Source organism: Triticum aestivum, chromosome 3D (genome assembly GCF_018294505.1).
Source record: "Triticum aestivum cultivar Chinese Spring chromosome 3D, IWGSC CS RefSeq v2.1, whole genome shotgun sequence".
NCBI classification, from domain to species: Eukaryota; Viridiplantae; Streptophyta; class Magnoliopsida; order Poales; family Poaceae; genus Triticum; species Triticum aestivum.
The window spans coordinates 461,372,140-461,395,543 of record NC_057802.1 but is presented as its reverse complement, the minus strand read 5'-3'; positions in this window follow the sequence as shown (position 1 = coordinate 461,395,543).

The following is a 23,404-nucleotide window of genomic DNA, read 5'->3' as shown; positions in this document are numbered from 1 at the left end:
TCTCCAGGTGTGGTTGAATTGACAACTCAGCTGCTAATACCTTCAAATATTCTTTGGCTCCCCTTGTGTCTAATCTATAAATTTGGGTTGAATACTCTACCCTCGAAAACTGTTGCGATCCCCTATACTTGTGGGTTATCTAGACCTTTTTCTGGCGCCGTTGCCGGGGAGCATAGCTATATTTGTTGAGTCACTTGGGATTATTATCAATTTATCACAATAAAGAATCTGAGGGATGCTCAGATCAAGACATTTCCCTCTAAGACGAGGGGAGGTAAGGAACTGCCATCCAGTTCTCCTTTAGATTCACCTTCTGTTATAAGTAAACTTGCAACTCCACCACATGCTATCAATCCTGATTTATCGCAAGTTATTGATGATGCTACTTCTGCTATGAATGATGCTTATGATGATGCTAGTACCTTGCATGATGATGATGTGCCACTTGGTGACTTTCTTGATAAACAAATTGCTAGAGTAAGACAACATGATGTTGTTGAATCTGATGATGAGCTTGAAACTGAAACTCCTGAAACACCTGCTAGAACTAGCCTTCCTAGATATGAATTGCCAAAGGTAGCGGAAGGTTATGTTATGAATGAGGAGACAACTAGATGTATTCTTCCTTGTACGGATAGAGATGATCCAGAGAAATTATTATGCAAGTATAAAGAAAAATCTCTGAATGCTAGAATGCAATATGATCCTAAGTTTTCTACCTCACATATCTTTATTGATGATACGGATTATGAATTCTTTATTGACCCAGAGTTAATTACTTTGGTTGAATCTGATCCTTTCCATGGTTATGAAACTGATACTGTTGTGGCACATCTTACTAAGTTGAATGACATAGCCACCCTTTTTACTCATGATGAGAAGACTCACTATTACTATATTCTCAAACTATTTCTGTTCTCATTAAAGGGTGATGCTAAGGCTTGGTACAATACTCTTGCTCCTGGTTGTGTGCGTAGTCCCCAGGATATGATTTATTACTTCTCTGAGAAACAAGCTGCCTTACAGGAAATATTTAACTTTGTGCAAACTAAAGAAGCGAGTCTCCCACAAGCTTGGGGGAGGCTTTGCCAGTTACTTAATGCTTTGCCTAATCATCCTCTTAAGAAAAATAAAATACTTGATATCTTCTATAATGGACTAACCAATGCTTCTAGGGACTTCCTAGATAGTTGTGCTGGTTATGTTTTCAGGGAACGAACTGTTGGACAAGCTGAAGAATTATTGAATAACATATTGAAACATTATGATGATTGGACTCTTCCTGAACAACCGCCTAAACCCACTCCGAAGAAGAGGGGTATATTATATCTCATTCCTGAAGATATGCAAGAGGCAAAGAAATCTATGAAGGAAAAAGGTGTTAAAGCTGAGGATGTTGAAAATTTACCTCCTATTGAAGAAATACATGTACTTGATACACCACCACTACCTAAGGTGGTAGAGGTAAATTCTTTAATAAAGTTCAATGATAATGATAATCCTCACAATATGCACTGTAGTCAATGCCTTTATGAGTTTGAAAACTATATTAGAAAACAAGATCACTTCAATGCAAATGTTATGAAACAATTGAAATATAATTCTGATATGATTGCTCGCTTGAGTGACTTGTTATTTAGAATCTCAAATGATGTTAGAGGTGTTCAAAAGCATGCTTCTATGGTACAAACCCAGTTAGAACAAGTTGCTAAATCTCAAAGAGAGTTGCTTGATGAAATGAATAATGATATACATGACTTTGCTGTTAGAGTTGCAACTAGAGGAGGTAAAATGACTCAGGAACCACTTTATCCCGAGGGACACTCAAAAAGAATAGAACAAGATTCACAAAGAGTTAACACTGATGCACCTAGTCCTTCTAGAAAGAAAAAGAATAAGAAAAATGATAGGACTTTGCACGCTTCTAGTGAACCTGAAATAGAGAAACCTCCTGATAATGATAATGAAACTTCTATCTCTGATGCTGAAACTCAATCTGGGAATGAACACTCACCTTTTGATAATGAAAAAGATAATGATGAGGTTCATGAAGATACTCAAACAAATAATGAAAAAGAACCAGACAATGATGTTGAGATAGAACCACCTGTTGATCTTGATAACCCACAACCTAAGAATAAAAGATATGATAAAAGAGACTTGATTGCTAGAAAACACGGTAAAGAAAGAGAACCGTGGGTTAAAAACCTATGCCTTTTCCACCTAAGTCAACTAAAAAGAAAGATGATGAAGAATTTGAACGCTTTGGTGAAATGCTGAGGCCAGTCTTTTTGCGTACTCGCTTGACTGATATCTTGAAAATGCCTCCTTATGCAAAGTATATGAAAGACATCATCACCGATAAGACAAATATACCGGAAGCTGAAATCTCCACTATGCTCGCTAATTATACTTTTAAAGATGGAGTACCCAAAAAACTTGAAGACCCAGGAATACCAACTATACCTTGCTCCATCAAAAAGAATTATGTGAAAACTGCTTTATGTGATTTAGGAGCTGGTGTTAGTGTTATGCCTTTCTCTTTATATAAAAGACTTGATTTGAATAAACTCACACCTACTGAGATATCTTTGCAAATGGCTGACAAATCAACTGCCATACCTATCTGTATCTGTGAGGATGTGCCCGTTGTTGTTGCTAATGTTACTATTTTGACTGACTTTGTTATACTTGAGATGCCCGATGACGACAACATGTCGATTATCCTTGGAAGACCCTTTTTGAATACTGCAGAGGCTGTTATTGATTGCAATAAAAGCAAGGTCACTTTTCATATCAATGGTAATGAGCATACGGTGCACTTTCTGAAGAAACAATTCCAAGTGAATGGTATTAATGTTATTGAAAAATCTCTGACAATCACTATTGGAAGTTTTCATCTACCTCTACCTAATGTTAAAAAGAAATATGAAATGCTTATTGTTGGGGACATTCATATCCTCGTTGAGGTAACTTAGTGATTTACGATAGTTCTTCGGTTTCATGCTAATTGAAGGTGGTTGTTAATAAGACTTGATCAACCTTATTAATGGATCATTTTTTAGCGGTATGAAGTTGATGAATTTAGTAAGCACTACCTTCTGTGCCTACCTTTTGTTTTCTGTTTTTATTAGTTAAATAAAATAAAATGCCATGTTTTGTCTGTTTTCTGAATTTCCCATGCAATAAAAATGACCCAAAACTAAAAGTTCTCAGAATGCTCTGAAAAATTAATACGATTTTTGTCTGAATATTTAAGAATTTCTTGTGCAAATAATATAAGAGGGAGGTGCACCAGGTGGGCATAACCCACCTGGGTGTGCCAGGACCCCCAGGCGCGCCCTGGTGGGTTGTGGTCCCCATGTTGCCCCCCTCACTTTTCCCTTCACACCACATCATCACTTACCTCCAGAAAAAATTCTCCATTGCTCTCTCTCCCGTGTTCTTGCTCTCAAACCCACAGATTTCGTTCTCTTTGCTCGAAGCTCCGTTTTCGAAAATGTTTCGGGGGATTGTTGCTTGGTATGTAACTCCACTATCTGTCCAATTAGTTTTTGTTTTAGTGGTTTATATTTTGAATAATTGGCTACTCTTGGTGCTGCTGTAGATGAGCTTGCATGTTGAATTCTCAGAGTTCGAAGTACTTTGAATGCTATCTATGGCTTCTATGTATCCCTATGAGTAGTTGCTACCAATTTTGTGAAGTTTTGTTAAGAAAAATTTGTGGACTAAAAATTTTAGAATTTTTGTTCATAGGAAAAGGATGAATATATTTAGGAAGTTTGCTTCTACGAAAAATTCCAAGGGTGTTATTGGGGAGTCGTCTGACAGTGATCTCCATCCTCGGAGGTTGGCATAGGTATGGCCGTGCGAATGCCCACACACCCAGTTCATGGAAGAGGCTGGAATCCTTCAGGAGTTCACACAATATGCTGCTAATGTCGGCCTCACCGACTTCATCACAACTGAATGTGAACAGTATCATCTCCTCACAAACATCTTTGTTCAAAGTTTTACTTTCCTTACTAGGAATAATCCTCCTGAGGTGCGGTTTGATTTATATGCTGAAACCCGTCACATACCACTCACTGGATTTTGTAACATATGCATGATCCCTTCTGACGGGAGCTTAGCCGAGCCTAGGCCAACAGAGTTTGAGGCCTTTTATCATACCTTGACAGTGGGAGATGAGAGAGGGGTGTCTGCTATCACTGTCGCTGGCTTGCATTTTCCTGTTGTTCATTACTTTGCTCTTTTCATTGCAAAATGCTTGCTTGCTAGAGAGAAGGTGGGTGCACTCAGTTCACCAGACATTGCAGTTTAGCGTCGTGCACTAGAGGTGATGCGGGCATGGCACCATTGATCGATAATCCTACTGAACCTGAGCCATTTAATGAGTTAGATCATGAAAAGGTTGTGAAAAATAATGTCATGCATGCAGCTCGATTTCATCGAGGAAACGATGGTCAGGTGCGTCAATTATGCGGACCAAGAATTAGTTCTTTAATGGGCCGATCAAAGGCCAGTTGTACGACACGCTTATTGAATTCAGGAGGTATGTTTGGAAGGTCAGTGTATGGTCGTGTACACATGGAGTCTAAAACTATATGAGCATGTTTGATAACAGAAAGGGGCAAAGGAAAGTCACGTACAGAGAAGATGGTAAGAGACTTTGTTCGGCCACATTGCAAGAGAATACAGGAGACTAAGATGGAACCGGTGCTAGCTTCCGTGGAGCCTAATTTTCGTACACCTCCACGTCAAGTTGTTGGGATAGGTAGAAAATCCTAATACAAATTGGTTAGGATTCTTATTTTTGGTTTGTGTGAGCCGGCTAGCTGGCTAGCATTGTACGTGAGTTTATTTTCTTGTTAGACTTTGTTTTTTCTACTCATTAGTTGGAGACGTGAGAGTCTTGGAGTCCAAGTTGGTAGATTAGGGGAGTTGCACACGTTGGCATATAAAAGCCAGGCTACGGCCGATGTAAGGTAGATCAGTTTTGAGTTTTATTTCGAGTATGAGATATATAGAAAAACGTCTGAGTTACGGGCGGCCATATCTTGTGTATTATCTGTGATTTTCCCATCGTGGAAATTTACTAGCAACGGAGAGTTGATAATCACATCGACGCCTACGTGCTGATCCGGGGGGGTCGTTATTTTCGTTTGTGTATTTTCGTACACAGGTGAAAATTATCTTGAAGGTTGCGAGGAGGAACAAGGGGACGAACTGTTGATCAAGCATCGCCGTGAAAGATCGGGCCATCTACACGCGCGAATTAGCATCTCGCTAGTCCGTGCCTCATCAAGTGGTATTCGGAGCTAAGGTTACTCACGATGATTCAATTTGCAATATCGTCTGCGGAGGCGAGCATCAACATGTTGAGCAGGAACATATTAATGGAGGAGGAAGGCATTGGCGAGGTCACTCTTTTTCACACTCGTTGCATCGTGAATGAACGACGTGTCAATCTGACAATCGATGAGAGTACCGCAGTCAATATGGTGAGCATCAAGGTGGTGGAAAAATTGGGGCTGAAGATGGCGCCTCTTGAAAGACCATACACACTGAAGTGGTTCAAAGGTGAAATCAAAATTACGCATCAGATTTTGCTAATTTTTGATCTGGGAAAATATTGTTGTGCGAATTTTTTCATGTTTGTCCTGTGTCCATGGTGTCGTGCCATCTGCTACTTGGGGACCCATGGTGCAAGCGTGTTGGGGCTGTTCGGGATGTCAAGAAAAATAGTTATTCTATCACGGAAGGGCAAACAAACTGTTTTATTCCCATGCCAATGGATGTGTTCGCTGCTGATTAGCAAAATCGTTTGCGAAAAAGAAGAGAAGAGGTAGAAGAAATAAAAGAAGAAGTTGATGCACCAATGAAGGGTCTAAATCTCTTAGTGAAGAAGGTGCAGGAGGATGGTGATCCTAAAGGGCAGCGATGGAGTGTTTTTAAAACACAGTGTAAGATCAACAATCGTGCTTGCAAGTTGATAATTGATGGTGATAGCTTTACAAATGTCATTAGCAAAGATCTTGTGCAGGCATTGGGTTTGTCCATGTGGCGACACCCACAACCGCACCACGTAGAGTGGCTATACAACTCCGAAAAATTAAAGATCACACATAAGGTACATGTGAAGTTTGCAGTTGGAGATTATATTGATAAGCTGGACTGTGATGTTGTGTCGATGGATACGTATCAGCTGTTGTTGGGAAGACCATGGCAGTTTGATCATGATGCAGTCCATGCTGGAAGATCCAACACATACATGTTCATGCATGATGGAAGAAAGCACGTGTTGAAACCAATGGCAGACAGTGCAATCATCATTGAGATGCAAGTTCCGGAGAGGAAGGTTGTACAAAAAATAGACTTGAAATCGAGGACGGTTTCTCTTCAAGGAAGGGAGGATGATGCGGGCATGACACAATTGATCGATAATCCTACTGAACCTGAGCCATTTAATGAGTCAGATCATGAAAAGGTTGTGAAAATTAATGCCATGCATGTGGCTCGATTTCATCGAGGAAACGATGGTCAAGTGCGTCAATTATGCGGACCAAGAATCATTTCTTTAATGGGCCGATCAAAGACCAGTTGTACGACACGCTTATTGAATTCAGGAGGTACGTTTGGAAGGTCAGTGTATGGTCGTGTACACATGAAGTCTAAAACTGTACGAGCATGTTTGATAACAGAAAGGGGCAAAGGAAATTCATGTACAGAGAAGATGGTAAGACACTTTGTTCGGCCACATTGCAAGAGAATACAAGAGACTAAGATGGAACCGGTGCTAGCTTCCGTGGAGCCTAATTTTCGTACACCTCCACGTCAAGTTGTTGTGATAGGTAGAAAATCCTAATACAAATTGGTTAGGATTCTTATTTTTGGTTTGTGTCAGCCGGCTAGCTGGCTAGCATTGTACGTGAGTTTATTTTCTTGTTAGACTTTGTTTTTTCTACTCATTAGTTGGAGACGTGAGAGTCTTGGAGTCCAAGTTGGTAGATTAGGGGAGTTGCACACGTTGGCATATAAAACCAAGGCTACGGCCGATGTAAGGCAGATCAGTTTTGAGTTTTATTTCGAGTATGAGATATATAGAAAAATGTCCGAGTTACGGGCGGCTAGATCTTGTGTATTATCTGTGATTTTCCCGTCGTGGAAATTTACTAGCGACGGAGGGTTGATAATCACATCGACGCCTACGTGGTGATCCGAGGGGGTCGTTATTTTCGTTTGTGCATTTTCGTACACAGGTGAAAATTATCTTGAAAGGTTGCGAGGAGGAACAAGGGGACGAACTGTTGATCAAGCATCGCCGTGAAAGATCGGGCCATCTACACGCACGAATTAGCATCTCGCTAGTCCGTGCCTCATCAAGAGGGCGACAACACTTATAGCTTGGGAGCTATTGTGGCTCGTTGCCTCCACATTAATAAGTAGCTGGGAGTGGATAGTGATTTATCTTGGATATCAACCTTGCGTTAAAATGATTGTGATGTAGTATGATGATATGGTATCCTCCTCTGAATGTTCATGTGGCTTGACTTGGCACATGTTCATGCATGTAGTTGAATCAAAACCAACATAGCCTCTATGATATTTATGTTCATGGTGTTCATATCCTACTCATGCTAGTGTCCAATGTTACTTATGCATAACGCATGTTCATGACCGTTGTTGCTCTCTAGCTGGCCGCTTCTCAATCTAACTGCTAGCATTCGCCCGTACTAAGTGGGAATTCTGCTTGTACATCAACAACCTTGAACCCAAAGTTATTCCAGATGAGTCCACCATACCTACCTATATGCGGTATTACCCTGCCGTCCTAAGTAAATTTGCATGTGCCACCTCTAAAAACTTCTAATAAATATCCTTTTTGTGTGCCGGGATCATTCATGGAACGACAGGAGGTGGTCAGTATCTTCCATGCTAAGCGGGTTATTCTCAGGTCGAGTGTTTACTCACTCGCCATCGCACGAGAAAAGAGCGGTAATAGGGATGCCCAGTCCCAAACTGCAAACAGAAAAATCTTACAAATAATCAAACAAAAACTCCCAATGGAGTCAAACCCTTTACTTTTATCGCTTGGGAACCGCCACTAGCGTGCTTAGCATGGAAGATGTTGATAACTGATGGTTGTGAAGTAAATGAGAAGGGTGCATGTCTAAAAATATCATTTACCTCTGTTTTAAAAACTTGAGCTCTGGCACCTCTACAGATCACGGCTTCCCTCTGCGAAGGGACTATCTATTTACTTTTATGTTGTGCCATCACCTTCTAAAATAAGCGCCAGAACCTGAGAGCACTGTTGTCATGCTTATGCATTGTGTGTAGCTAATGTTGGGTTCATCATGACTGCATCTTGTCTACCATAAATTACAATGTTTAGTCACTGCTTGAACTTTGGAGGTGCTCTGCATTTATGTTTTGCAGTCTCAGAAAGGGCTAGGGAGATATCACTATTGTCATATTATATCATGGTTGTTTTGACAACGTGTTGCTATTTGAGATATCTTATTATTGCTCCTATGATTATGTCATTGATATGAGGTAATATAATCTTTAAGATTTACTGTCGGCATGGTTAGTTATAATGTTGGCTGAAAACCCGGGTGTTGTTTAAGCTTATTTATGCAAACAAGAGCAAAAGAGTTCGTAAAAGTTTTCCTTTTTCAGTTTCATTTTATCAACTGAATTGCTTGAGGACAAGAAAAGTTTTAAGCTTGGGGGAGTTGATACGTATCCAACGTATCTACTTTTCCTAACGCTTCCTCTTAATTTGGACTCTAATTTGCATGATTTGAATGAAACTAACCCCGGACTGACGTTGTTTTCAGCAGAACAACCATGGTGTTGTTTTTGTGCAGAAATAAAAGTTCTCGGAATGGAACGAAACTTTGCGAGGATTTTTTATACAATAAATCAGAATTTCTGGAGCCAGGAGACACCTGAGGGGGGCACCTGGGTGGGCACAACCCACCAGGGCGTGCCTGCCCCCCCCCCCCCTCCCGAGACGCGGCGAGGTGGGTTGTCCCCACCTGGTGGCCCCACAGACCCTGAAACCGACGCTATAAAATCCTATTTTTCCAGAAAAAATCAAGGAGAAAGAATTATGGCGATCCACGAGACGGAGCTGCCGTCACCTCCTGTTCTTCATCGGGAGGCCAGATCTAGAGTCCGTTTGGGGCTCCGGCGAGGGGGATATTCGTTCTTCGTCATCACCAACCCTTCTCCATCAACCATTCCATGATGCTCCCCACCGGGAGTGAGTTATTCCTTCGTAGGCTCGCTGGTTGGTGAGGAGTTGGATGAGATTCATCATGTAAACGAGTTAGTTTTGTTAGGGCTTGATCCCTAGTATCCACTATGTTCTAAGATTGATGTTGCTATGACTTTGCCATGCTTAATGCTTGTCACTTTGGGACCAGGTGCCATGATTTTAGATCTGAACCGTTTATGTTATCACCATTATATCCATGTTCTAGATCCGATCTTGCAAGTTATAGTCACCTACTACGTGTTATGATGCGGCAACCCCGGAGTGACAATAGTCGGGACCACTCCCGGTGATGACCGTAGTTTGAGGAGTTCATGTATTCACCGTGTGTTAATGCTTTGTTCCGGTTCTCTATTAAAAGGAGGCCTTAATATCCCTTAGTTTCCAATAGGACCCCGCTGCCACGGGAGGGTAGGACAAAAGATGTCATGCAAGTTCTTTCCATAAGCACGTATGACTATTTACGAAATACATGCCTACATTATATTGACGAACTGGAGCTAGTGCCGTATCACCCTGGGTTATAACTGTCTCATGATGAATATCATCCAACAAGTCATCGATCCTGTGCCTACGAATTTATCCTATAATGTTCTTGCTAAGTTACTACTGCTGCTGTTACTGTTGCACTTGCTACAAAATTACTGCTATCATTGTTACGGTTACCGATGCTGCTGCTACTATTATCAAAACTATCATACTACTTTGCTACTGATCACTTTGTTGCAGATAATTAATCTCCAGGTGTGGTTGAATTGACAACTCAGCTGTTATTACCATCAAATATTATTTGGCTCCCCTTGTGTCGAATCTATAAATTTGGGTTGAATACTCTACCGTGGAAAACTGTTGCGATCCCCTATACTTGTGGATTATCACTACCGCGCTGGGGTGGTAGTAAAAAATTACTTCCGCTCCTACTACCGCGGAGCCCGACCCGGAGGACAGACTCCAGCAGGCGCGGTTGTACCGCGGCAGTAGCATCGCTACTACCGCCCCTAGGAGTGGTACTACCGCTGGCTACTGCGGTATTACCGCTAGGGGTAGCGGTACTACCGCAAGTCACAGTACTACAACCGCCTGCTGCCTTCCACAACTCGGCTAAAGAAAACAGAGGGATACAATAAAACCAGAACTGCCATAACTTCTGCAAATGAGCTTCAAATTGAGCAAACTCAAGCTTGTTGGATAGATGACGACAAATACTATCCAAAAGGGACCTGGTTATAGTAAGAAGAGGCAGGGGAGGTATGTCAAACAAATAGAGGAGTGAACCCTCCAACAGAGAAGAACTGGCATAACCTCCAACATCGAAAACATCATAGAACATGCATGTGAACTCCGTTTTCGATGAACTCGAGCTTGTCATGAAGATGACCAAATGCTCCAAATCTCACAAGGAGAAGAACTAAAAAAGAACCAATAAATATGACGCAAGGATGCAATGGTTTGAGCTCTCTATGAATGATACGATCAAGCTACTCATCGAGAGCCCCCTTGATAGTACGGCAATCGATCCCATAACCCGGTCTCCCAACTACCACCATGAGATCGGTAAAATAGAAAACCTATAGGGCAAACCTTTGCTTTGCACATAGTCCACTTGAGCTAGATGATGACGATCTTGACTCCCTCAAGATGGACCACCTTTCTTGATTGCGTTGGCTCGAAGAAGACTAGTTGATTGCTCCCCCATACTCCACTATGGGTGAGCCACTCTTTGGCACATATTCACAAGTCCATTGACACCACAATGGACGGCAAGCTTCAAGGATGATCTCTTCGTCATGATCCTCTTGAACTTGCACACCGCAATCATGATGACGGTCACCACTTGATGTCATCCTCTCCATGGGTTGTATGATATCTTCCTCTTGACGCAAGCCCATGGAAGCATACCTAACCCCACATAGAACTCTCACGTAGACCATGGGTTAGTACACAAAGCGTAATGGACAATGCTTACCATACCATGGGATCACTTGATCCCTCTCGGTACAACTTCTACGCTTTGTGTGTTGATCAACTTGAATCACTCTTTGTACATAGTCTTGATCAACCTTGAATCTTTCCAACTCTCTTAATTTGGATGATGTCTTGAAGGTAAACATGAATGATCACACAATCTTATTCTTCAAGACATGCTTGCAATAAGCTCAACACTCACAAGACCAATCTTTGGATAATTCCTTAATAGCACCATGGCCAACTCATAAACTCCTTGAAACCAACACATGGACTTCTAGAAATGCCTATGGACAAATCCTTCAAATATAACTCAATGCAACCATTAGTCCATAGAGAATGTCATCAATTACCAAAACCACACATGGGGGCACCGCATGTCCTTTCAATCTCCCCCATTTTGGTAATTGATGACAATAACTTTCAAGAGACTTTATATAAAGAATTATGCATCACCATGCAATGCAACAACAAATAATGCATGCGTATGTGATGCAAATGCTTAGTAACAAAACCAAAGCAAGAAGGAATAGCTCTCTAAACTCCTCCACAAAACTCTCTGAAACATCTCCCCCATTGGCATCGTTTGCCATAATGGGCAAAAAACTTAGAAGCCCAAAATAAATTTTGTTCCTCCATAAATTGTGTAGTTCTCAACAAGAGAGTGGAATGCAATACACAAATCCAAAGGTAAATACTTGGAGGAAGACAAACTATATTGAGGCACAAACATTGCTAAAGAATGATATGCCACACAAACATAACAAACAGAGACACAAGCAATCAAGCAATCAAAAGATACCAATTGAAGCAAGCAAACAAAAGATGTCAAATGAACCAACTAGACGAAAGATCCTATGAGCCACATGAATAAAGGATATTATGATATGAGCAAAGGAGTGTTCTAAAGAAACTAGAGAAGCTCCCCATGGTTTGGGCACAAATAAGATTTTTTTGTATTTGGATACAAAGTGCACAAAATAGGATCATAGCTCCCCCAAAATCAATAGAAACTTACAACAAGTGCAAGTGAGCATATAGGAAAGAAAGCCTAGCACTTGCAACAAGCACATGGTTGAGCAACATGAAAAAGAGGCAACTTAAGAATAGGCTCAACCAAAAAGATGTGTGTGAGTCATGGCAAAGCACTTGAGAAGAATAATATAAGGATGAACATTAAGCATCAACATAGTCTTGGATAAATGAGATACAAGGTGCAAAACATGTCCTTGCCACATACACACAACAAGGAAAACGATACACAAGCTTACTAAAAAGCGAAAAAACAACCAAGCTTGTGACAACCCATGGTGCAGAAAGAAAAAAAAAGCCTCATCAAGACGAGGGATACCAATTAAGATGGCAAAAGCCTCGTCAAGACAAACATGAGGAAAATAATCTTCACCACACAAGAGTGCATCAAGATGCAACGAGATAAGATCCGCACTCAAGGCAAAAGCTTTCACAGAGCCATAGAAGAACTAATCTAAGAAAGACAAGGTGGATGTGAAATAAAGGATATCATCTAGAGATGTAATTTCTCTCAAGTGTATAAGGTTCTAGGTAGATGAATCATGAAGATATATATCTACAAAGAAGGATGTACACCCGAAATAGTTACAACATGAAGGAAAGAGATATCCAAAAGGAAGTCATAAATACACCAATAAGATTTTTGCATGAAAGCATAGCACAAGGCTTAATACTGTCTTATTGTATATCAAAGAATTCCACACACGAACATCAAAGACATCACAACTAGCAACAAGAGATCATTGTTGGGATGCTTTGAGAAAGGAAACATGTATCACAAGAAAGAACGAATTACATGCCATGATGCAACCTACACAAGGTTGATGCAAGAAATGTGTGCATGAAGTAGATGATGATACTTGTTACCGAGATATCAATGGAAGGATGTAGTAGATACCAATTAAAGGTACATACTAGTTCATTGATCATCCTATCTTGACTCCAATAAGCACATGGTGACACCACGTTCCTTGTGAGTGAGCCGAGCATCCAATGCATCTCCAATTGTTCCTAGAACAACAACACAAACAAAATGGCACCCAAACTCATTGGGACCAAAGAGTTAGAGAACCAACAATATACAGGACAAACTCCACATAAATATGTGCATATAGATATGAAAAAGAATTGCATGCACATCTCATCCAATTCGAGACTTGGTGGAGTTTTCCCTATATATTGGGTCAAAGAAAGAAAGCATGCCAAATAAACTACATGAAGTTAATATGCATGCTTAAGACTTTCAAGAACCGGTACCAATTGACAAAGAAATACCATGTGAAGAAAAGATACCAAATGAATAAATCGTCACTTGGAGGATATCACTTGAAAGATTCATCAAGGAATGAGATATCCATTGATACACACAAACAAAGAAAGATATCGAACTCCCAAAAGAGAGGATGGTTCCAAACAAACAAAGCCCTCTACAAAGTTTCATGATGGGGCAAAGTACCAAAAAGAAATGGCTTGCCTTCCACCAACACACACTTGATATGGATCACAAGATGAGCATTCTAAGGAAAATAGGATAGCTCCCCCAAGCTGTGGGGACCCCGACTCATAAGTCCTGATCACTGAATGCACGTGTACAGTGATCCCAGAGATCAATGCTCACTGAACACACAGAAGCTGAATAACAAGAGTCTTACATCCATACATACCATCTTACACAAATTATGACCATTATGGTCAAGTCTTCATAAATTTGCGGAGGAAAATCTTCAACGATAACATGAACCCATGCCATTTGCCTTAACCCTACATGCATTCTGACTGGGAAGCATCCTAGCTCGCAAGTTTGTCACCAAGGTACTGTTTATTATATCCCGTTCTTTCATGCCTGGCCAATAAAATAACCAGTGGCAAGCCAATGAGTACTTTGAATGTACTCGCAAGCATCCCATGTTGTGGAACAAGGTACAACAATGCATCATATAGGTAAATTTTTACAGAAAGCTAGTTTTGAGTGTTATGGCATGTTCAACAATTTTTAAAGCATGCATCATAAGAATTTAAGTAACCATGAGGACAAGTTACAAATATCAACATAAACAGAGTTTGGATCATTTCCAGCTTAATCAACATGTCAAGTCTTTTGACTTGACCCAAGTAGTTCTTTTCCACTCATCCATACACACACACACTAGGTTTCGCAAACATTTCGACGTAGCCCAAGAGCGGTTACCCAACTGTCCTTGACCATGGACACAACTATTCGAATAGTTTGACACTCTGCAGAGATTGCACACTTCACCCACAAGATCCGGGAAGCTTTCGTGTCATCCACGATCCTGCAGTACCTCAAGTACTTGGGGGAAGCACACGATCACCACCTTTCCCTAGCCGTGACTAACAAGGAGTCCACTCGATTGGTAGCATCCCCCGTGCCAAACATTGTCACAAAATAAATTTTTTTGTGGAGCCACGCTCCCATATTCATCACATCTCACAAGCACGAGGTACCAACGGTGTGTCCGATGCCCTGTAAAAGCAGTCATGGCCGCCCTACCTGGCACGACCCCGTCCCGAGAGTGACCACACCACTCCCATCACTAGTAATGCGGGCATCCATGTTAGCACGAACTAGGTAATCGATAATTCCCTTTCCATATAAGGGTAGAGTGGTTGCGCATGTAAGGTTGGAGTAACGGTCGCAACTTAAACCAATCTGTTTTCGAAAACAACACACTCACTTGCCTCAGTACACCACTTCTTTATCAAGTGGTTACCTATCTCAACATCTCCCTCGGGCATTAGTGGCACCCGACGGGGTTTTTGAAAAGCCTTTGAGAATACTTTTGTCTCCAACACCATGCATATACCCTGTCCCACTTGCGTAGCAACTACTTTAGTGTCCTATCTACTCCCACCCGCATAACCCTCATAGGAAGGTAGGGTCATGCACAATGCAAGTATCAACGAGGTAGTAACAGAGGCAACCCACTAAAGTGGGTACCATCTCATCATGATTCCGATGCAACGATAATAATATGGTGCTATATGAAATGCATAAAAAGGGTTTCATAAACAAGGTCAAAGGGATGCTTGCCTGGCTCAACAAAGTCTTCAAATCTTCCGGTCCTTCTCCAAATACTCCATCTACTTCGTCAACTAACGTCGGAAACAATCACAATAAGCAACACAACAAGGCAAGAATAAAAGTGCTCTAAAAATATGAATTTGACTTTTCTAGACATCTCTGGTTATTTGAAGAATAACCAGAGTGGTTTCATTGGGATTGAATCAGTGGATATTTCTGAACATTTCAATATGATGGAATCAATGGATTTAATGGATCTGCAAGTTGTCCACAGAAGGCCTTTTTATAAAAATGAGTAAAAGTACCCATTAAATCATGCATGATTTTAGAAACATCTAGAAATTGGTTCCACTGGATTTGGAGTCCAAATGAATATCCTATGGATTTTTGAAGTGGACTTATGTGGATAAATGACCTATTTAATGTATCTAGTGAACACCAAGCACAGTAAAAATGTTCGGCTCATTGAATAGATCTAGATTTATGGAGTCTCTGGAAATTTGAATCGTCAAATTTGGACATGAAATGAATTAACTATGGATTTTAGAAGTTCACTGGAAAAGAAAAAGAAGAAGATTTGGGCTATACCTAAAGTGTGCACAGGGCGCAGTTTAGCACCGCAGCACACTGGGCTGGCCTAGCGGCTCGGCCACGCGGATGACAGGGCGACGTCGAAGGCGCCCAAGCACAGTCCGCCTTCGCTGCAAGGACGCGGGAGAGGGCGAACCCGCCTCCACTTGCCAGCGTGGCCCGGTGCCTGGGCCACTGATGTGCGGGGCCCACCAGCAGGGCCTTCGTCTTCGTCTTCCTCCCGTGCACTCGCCTGGCCGAGGGAGCAGAGAGCCCCGACGATGACTGTCGGTGCTACGGGGCACCTCCGGCGACGCTCTGTCTATGGATGAGCTCAGGAGGCCACGCCGCATCCACCTAGGTGCTTTATGCACGCCGAGGAGGGCCGTAGTGGCGATGGCTTGGACGGTCGCGGAGGAGGTCGTCGGCCTTCTTTGGCCACGAGTGCGCGGCGTTCCCAGGGATGAACGACGGCGATGGAGGGCCTCGAGGTGGTGGTATGTGGGCACTGGAGTGGCTAGGGAGAGAAGAGAGTCTTGGGATAGCCCGAATTTAGCCAGGGGCCGGTGGCGGTTCTCCGGCCATGGAGGGCTATGGAGGGCACGAGGAGGGGACTGGGTCAGTCTAGGGGGTGCACGGGGGAGAGAGAGAGCAAAGGGGATCCAGAGGGAGGCATGGGACGGCCTTATATGGCGAGGCCATGGCTCACCATGGACATGGCGCACGGGTGGCCGCGGCAACAGCTCGGGCGGCCAGGAGAGAGAGCGAGGGGTTGTCTGCGGCGTTCGTGGGAATGGAGTAGAGTGCCAGGAAGAGAGAGGAGGAGTGGGGCGAGCTCGAGGGGGTCCCTGGCATGGGCTGATACGTCTCCAACGTATCTATAATTTTTGATTGTTCCATGTTGTTATATTATCATTCTTGGATGTTTTATAATCATTTTATAGTCAATTTATATCATTTTTGCACACCTCCCATCGCTAGCTCAAGCGATGGGCACGAGAGGTCAATGTTGTGGAGGCAGCGCCAGAAGCCCGGAAGCCGCTCAAGTGGTCCCGCACGCCCATCATCTTTGATGAGGAGGACCACCCTTGCCGCACCACCGCGGTAGGGTGTTTGCCGTTGTTGGTCTCCACAACAATTCACAACCTCAAGGTAACAAAGATGTTAGTGGATGGCGGGGCCGGGTTGAATCTGATTTCCCCGGCAGTTATTAACAAGTTTCATATAGGAGAGGAAGAGCTGGAGGTTACCGGCACGTTTCAAGGAGTCAATCCCGGCAGGAGCCGTCCCAAGGGAAAGATTACGTTGCCGGTGACGTTTGGGGGAGAGCTGAACTATAGGACTGAGAAGATTGTGTTTGATGTGGTTGAGCTCCCCCTGCCGTACAATGGGATTCTGGGACGCCCGGCCTTGGCCAAGTTCATGGCAGCGTCCCACTATGCTTACAACACTTTGAAATTGTCTGGGCCATTGGGAGTCATCACCATCCCATCACATGAGAAGGATGCGATTATCTGTGTGGACAGGATGTATCGGGATGCCGTCGTAGCAGAGGCTGCGACCGCAACGGTTCCCGCCAAGGAAAGCAAGGGAAAGAAGAGGGATTGTAGGACCTCCAGCAAGGAGTCTGGGAAGCATGCCTCCTCCGAGTGCACGGCACCCGTTGATGACGTGCTGGAGTGTTCCAACAGCAAGAGATCCAAGGTTGCTGCACCCCAAGTGAAGAAGGTCCCGGCAGGGCTAGCTGGTGTCGATGGTACCTTCACCATTAGCGCCACCCTTGATGACAAATAGGAAAGGGCGCTCGTTGCCTTCCTGCGGGCGAATATCGATGTGTTTGCGTGGCAACCATCTGATATCCCGGTGTTCCCAGGGAGGTAATCGAGCACCACCTTCCTGTCTGCCCACATGCCTGACCCGTCAACAGCAGAAAGTTAGGAAGCAAGCCTAGGAGCGGCAGCAGTTCATTGCCGAGGAGATCAAGAAGTTAGAGGTAGCTGGATTGGTCATAGGAATACTGCACCCTACATGGTTGGCAAACCCAGTGGTAGTTCGGAAGGCGAATGGGAAATGGAGGCTTTGCATTGATTTCACATATCTCAACAAGGCTTGCCCGAAGGACCCATTCCCCTTGCCGCTCATCGATCAGATTGTGGATTCCACTTCAGGTTGTGATCTGCTCTCCTTTTTGGATGCATACTCCGGATATCACCAGATCTTCATGTCCAAAGAAGATGAGGAGAAGACATCGTTCATCACTCCGTGTGGTACGTACTGTTTTGTCAGCATGCCTTTCGGATTGAAGAGTGTCGGGTCTACTTTTGCAAGAGCAGTCCAGATTGGTTTTGAGCCACAGCTACATAGAAACATAGAAGCCTATATGGATGACATTGTGGACAAGACCAAGGATAAGGCCACCCTTATCCAGGATTTGGAGGGGAGATTTGCTAATTTGCGCAAGATCAACTTGAAGCTTAACCTGGAGAAGTGTGTATTCGGTGTTCCCTCCGGCAAGCTACTTGGATTCTTCATGTCCCACCGGGGGATTGAAGCCAACCCCGACAAGATCAAGGCCATTGAGCAGATCCAAGCGCCAAGGACAGTCAAGGATGTAAGGCGCTTGACGGGATGCGTTGCCACGCTAAGCAAATTCATCTCCAAGTCTGCCGAGCATGCTCTACCGTTCTTCAAAATTTTGAAGAAGTCAGGGCCAATGAAATGGACCCCGGGAGCAGATACATCCTTGCAAGAGTTGAAGGCCTACCTGTCGTCTGTGCCCACCTTGGTTGCATCCAAACCCCGAGAGCCGTTGTTGCTCTACTTGGCGGCAACCAACCAAGTGGTCAGTGCAGCCTTGGTAGCGCAGCGGGAAGCAGAAGATGCGGAAAGTTACCAGATCACGGCAGAGTCAGCAGAGGAACAGGACAGCAATGAGCACGGCAGCGAGAGCAGCCCCAAGGACGCGGCAAGGAAGAAAGTGGTGCGACGCCCAGTTTACTTCGTCGACTCCTTGTTACAAGGAGGTAGGTCGAGGTACTCTAGTGTGTAGAAGTTGATCTTTGGCCTCATCATGGCCTCACGGAAACTGTGCCACTACTTCCAAGCCCATGAGATCACGGTTGTTACTCGTTTTCCGTTGCAAAGGATACTCCGAAACCCTGAGGCTACTGGCAGAATAGTGGAGTGGGCTTTGGAGTTATCCAGCTTTGGTTTGAAGTTTTAGAGCACTTCAACCATTCAGAGCAGGGCGCTGGCAGAGTTTATTGCAGAATGGACGCCAACCCCTGATGAGGAAGCAACAGAAATAACTCTTCCCGGCAAGGAATCACCCCAAGAAATGGATTATGTATTTCGATGGTGCTTTTTCCCTACAAGGTGCAGGAGCTGGCGTGCTTCTTGTTGCCCCCTCCGAGGAGCACCTGAAGTACGTCATCCAAATGCACTTTGCTCGGGAAGAAGCCACCAACAATACATCTGAGTATGAAGGGCTCCTTGCCGGGCTCAGGATTGCAGCAGAATTGGGAATCAAGAAGTTGATCATTCAAGGAGATTCGCAGTTAGTGGTGAGACAAGTCAACAAGGATTACCAAAGCCCATTGATGGAAGCATACGTTGAGGAAGTAAGGAGGTTAGAGGAGCACTTTGATGGGTTGCAAATAGAGCACGTACCCCGTGCGGCAAGCAGCATAGCTGATCACCTGTCAAAGTGTGCTGCGCAGAAGCTTCCTGTGGAACCAGCAACTTTTATTCTCCACCTCTCTCAACCCTCAATATCACTAGCCACAATGGCCCGGAAAAGGAGAAAGTTGGACTATGGTAAGCCTCTCCCGATCAAGCTATCCGCTCCCGGCAGAGACCCTGCCGGAAACAACTCCTCACAGCCTACCGGACCACCCCCTCGAGCCAGGTTTATGGACCCCGCATACGAGGCTGGTGCTCCCGCAGCCGAGGAGGTGCCGCTTCCTCGTTACTGAACCCCAGGCTCCAACTTGGGCAAGGCACATCGTCCGCTTCCTCCAAACCGGAGGACTCCCCGGTGACCAAGATGAAGCTGAGAAAGTGTTGGAAATATGCCCTAGAGGCAATGGTAAAATGGTTATTATTGTATTTCCTTGTTCATGATAATTGTCTATTGTTCATGCTATAATTGTATTAACTGGAAACCGTGATACATGTGTGAATACATATACCACAACATGTCCCTAGTAAGCCTCTAGTTGACTAGCTCGTTGATCAATAGATGGTTATGGTTTCCTGACCATGGACATTGGATGTCATTGATAACGGGATCACATCATTAGGAGAATGATGTGATGGACAAGACCCAATCCTAAGCATAGCACAAGATCGTGTAGTTCGTTTGCTAAGAACTTTTCTAATGTCAAGTATCATTTCCTTAGACCATGAGATTGTGCAACTCCCGGATACCGTAGGAATGCTTTGGGTGTACCAAACGTCACAACGTAACTGGGTGGCTATAAAGGTGCACTACAGGTATCTCCGAAAGTGTCTGTTGGGTTGGCACGAATCGAGACTGGGATTTGTCACTCCGTATGACGGAGAGGTATCTCTGGGCCCAATCGGTAATGCATCATCATAATGAGCTCAATGTGACTAAGGAGTTAGCCACGGGATCATGCGTTACGGAATGAGTAAAGAGACTTGCCGGTAACGAGATTGAACAAGGTATAGGGATACTGACGATCGAATCTCAGGGAAGTAACATACCGATAGACAAAGGGAATTGTATACGGGATTGATTGAATCCCCGACATCGTGGTTCATCCGATGAGATCATCGTGGAACATGTGGGAGCCAATATGGGTATCCAGATCCCGCTATTGGTTATTGGTCAGAGAGGTGTCTCGGTCATGTCTGCATGGTTCCCGAACCCGTAGGGTCTACACACTTAAGGTTCGGTGACGCTAGAGTTGTTATGGGAAATAGTATGTGGTTACTGAAGGTTGTTCGGAGTCCCAGATAGGATCCCGGACGTCACGAGGAGTTCCGGAATGGTCCGGAGGTAAAGATTTATATATGGGAAGTCATCATACGGTCACCGGAAGTGTTCGAGGGTATGCCGGTATTGTACCGGGGCCACCGAAGGGGTTCCGGGGGTCCACCGGGAGGGTCCACCTGCCCCGGAGGGCCTTATGGACTGTAGGTGGAAGGGAACAAGCCCCTAAGTGGGCTGGGCACCAACCTTCCCCTAGGGCCCATGCGCCTAGGGTTGGGGGAAACCCTGGAGGGGGCGTCCCCCTTGACTTGGGGGGCAAGCCACCCTCCCTGGCCACCGCCCCTCCCACCAGATGGGATCTGAGGGGGCCGGGCCCCCTCTCCCTTGCCCCTATATATAGTGGAGGGGTGGGAGGGCAGCCAGACCTTTTCCCAAGGCGCAGCCCTCTCCTCCTCCAACTCCTTCTCCTCCTCCGTAGTGCTTAGCGAAGCTCTGCCGGAGAACCACGAGCTCCATTGCCACCACGCCGTCGTGCTGCTGGAGTTCTCCCTCAACTTCTCCTCTCCCCTTGCTGGATCAAGAAGGAGGAGACGTCCCTGGGCTGTACGTGTGTTGAACGCGGAGGAGCCGTCCGTTCGGCGCTAGATCGGATCTTCCACGATTTGAATCGCTGCGAGTACGAGTCCATCAACCGCGTTCTTGTAACGCTTCCGCTTAGCGATCTTCAAGGGTATGAAGATGCACTCCCTCTCTCTCGTTGCTAGCATCTCCTAGATTGATCTTGGTGACACGTAGGAAGATTTTGAATTATTGCTACGTTCCCCAACAGTGGCATCATGAGCTAGGTCTATGCGTAGATTCTATGCACGAGTAGAACACAAAGTAGTTGTGGGCGATGATTTGTTCAATTTGCTTGCTGTTACTAGTCTTATCTTGATTCGGCGGCATTGTGGGATGAAGCGGCCCGGACCGACCTTACACGTACTCTTACGTGAGACAGGTTCCACCGACTGACATGCACTTGATGCATAAGGTGGCTAGCGGGTGTCTGTCTCTCCCACTTTAGTCGGATCGGATTCGATGAAGAGGGTCCTTATGAAGGGTAAATAGCAATTGGCATATCACCGTTGTGGCTTTTGCGTAGGTAAGAAACGTTCTTGCTAGAAACCCATAGCAGCCACGTAAAACATGCAACAACAATTAGAGGACGTCTAACTTGTTTTTGCAGGGTATGCTATGTGATGTGATATGGCCAAAAGGATGTGATGTATGAGATTGATCATGTTCTGGTAATAGGAATCACGACTTGCATGTCGATGAGTATGACAACCGGCAGGAGCCATAGGAGTTGTCTTAATTTATTGTATGACCTGCGTGTCAATGAAAACGCCATGTAATTACTTTACTTTATTGCTAACCATTAGCCATAGTAGCAAAAGTAATAGTTGGCGAGACAACTTCATAAAGACACGATGATGGAGATCATGATGATGGAGATCATGGTGTCATGCCGCTGACAAAGGTTATCATGCCGCGCCTCGAAGATGGAGATCAAAGGCGCGAGATGATATTGGCCATATCATGTCACTTTATGATTTGCATGTGATGTTTGTCATGTTTACATCTTATTTGCTTAGAACGACGGTAGCATAAATAAGATGATCCCTCACTAAAATTTCAAGAGACGTGTTCCTCCTAACTGTGCACCGTTGCGAAGGTTCGTTGTTTCGAAGCACCACGTGATGATCAGGTGTGATAGATTCTAACGTTCGCATACAACGGGTGTAAGCCAGATTTACACATGCGAAACACTTAGGTTGACTTGACGAGCCTAGCATGTACAGACATGGCCTCGGAACACAAGAGACCGAAAGGTCGAACATGAGTCGTATAGTAGATACGATCAACATGGAGATGTTCAGCGATGATAACTAGTCCGTCTCACGTGATGATCGGACACGGCCTAGTTGATTCGGATCATGTATCACTTGGATGACTAGAGGGATGTCTATCTAAGTGGGAGTTCATTAAATAATCAGATGAATTTAATTATCATGAACATAGTCAAAAGGTCTTTGCAAATTATGTCATAGCTTACGCTTTGGTTCTACTGTTTAAGATATGTTCCTAGAGAAAAATTTGGTTGAAAGTTGATAGTAGCAATTATGCGGACTGGGTCCGTAAACTGAGGATTGTCCTCATTGCTGCACAGAAGGCTTATGTCCTTAATGCACCGCTCGGTGTGCTGAACCTCGAGCATCGTTTATGGATGTTGTGAACATCTGACATACACGTTTTGATGACTACGTGATAGTTCAGTGCGTAATGTTGAACGGTTTAGAATTGAGGCACCGAAGACATTTTGAAATGTCGCGGAACATATGAGATGTTCCAAGAGCTGAAATTGGGATTTTAGGCTCGTGCCCACGTCAAGAGGTATGAGACCTCTGACAAGTTTCTTAAGCCTGCAAACTAAGGGATAAAAGCTCAACCGTTGAGCATGTGCTCAGATTGTCTGAGTACTACAATCGCTTGAATCAAGTGGGAGTTA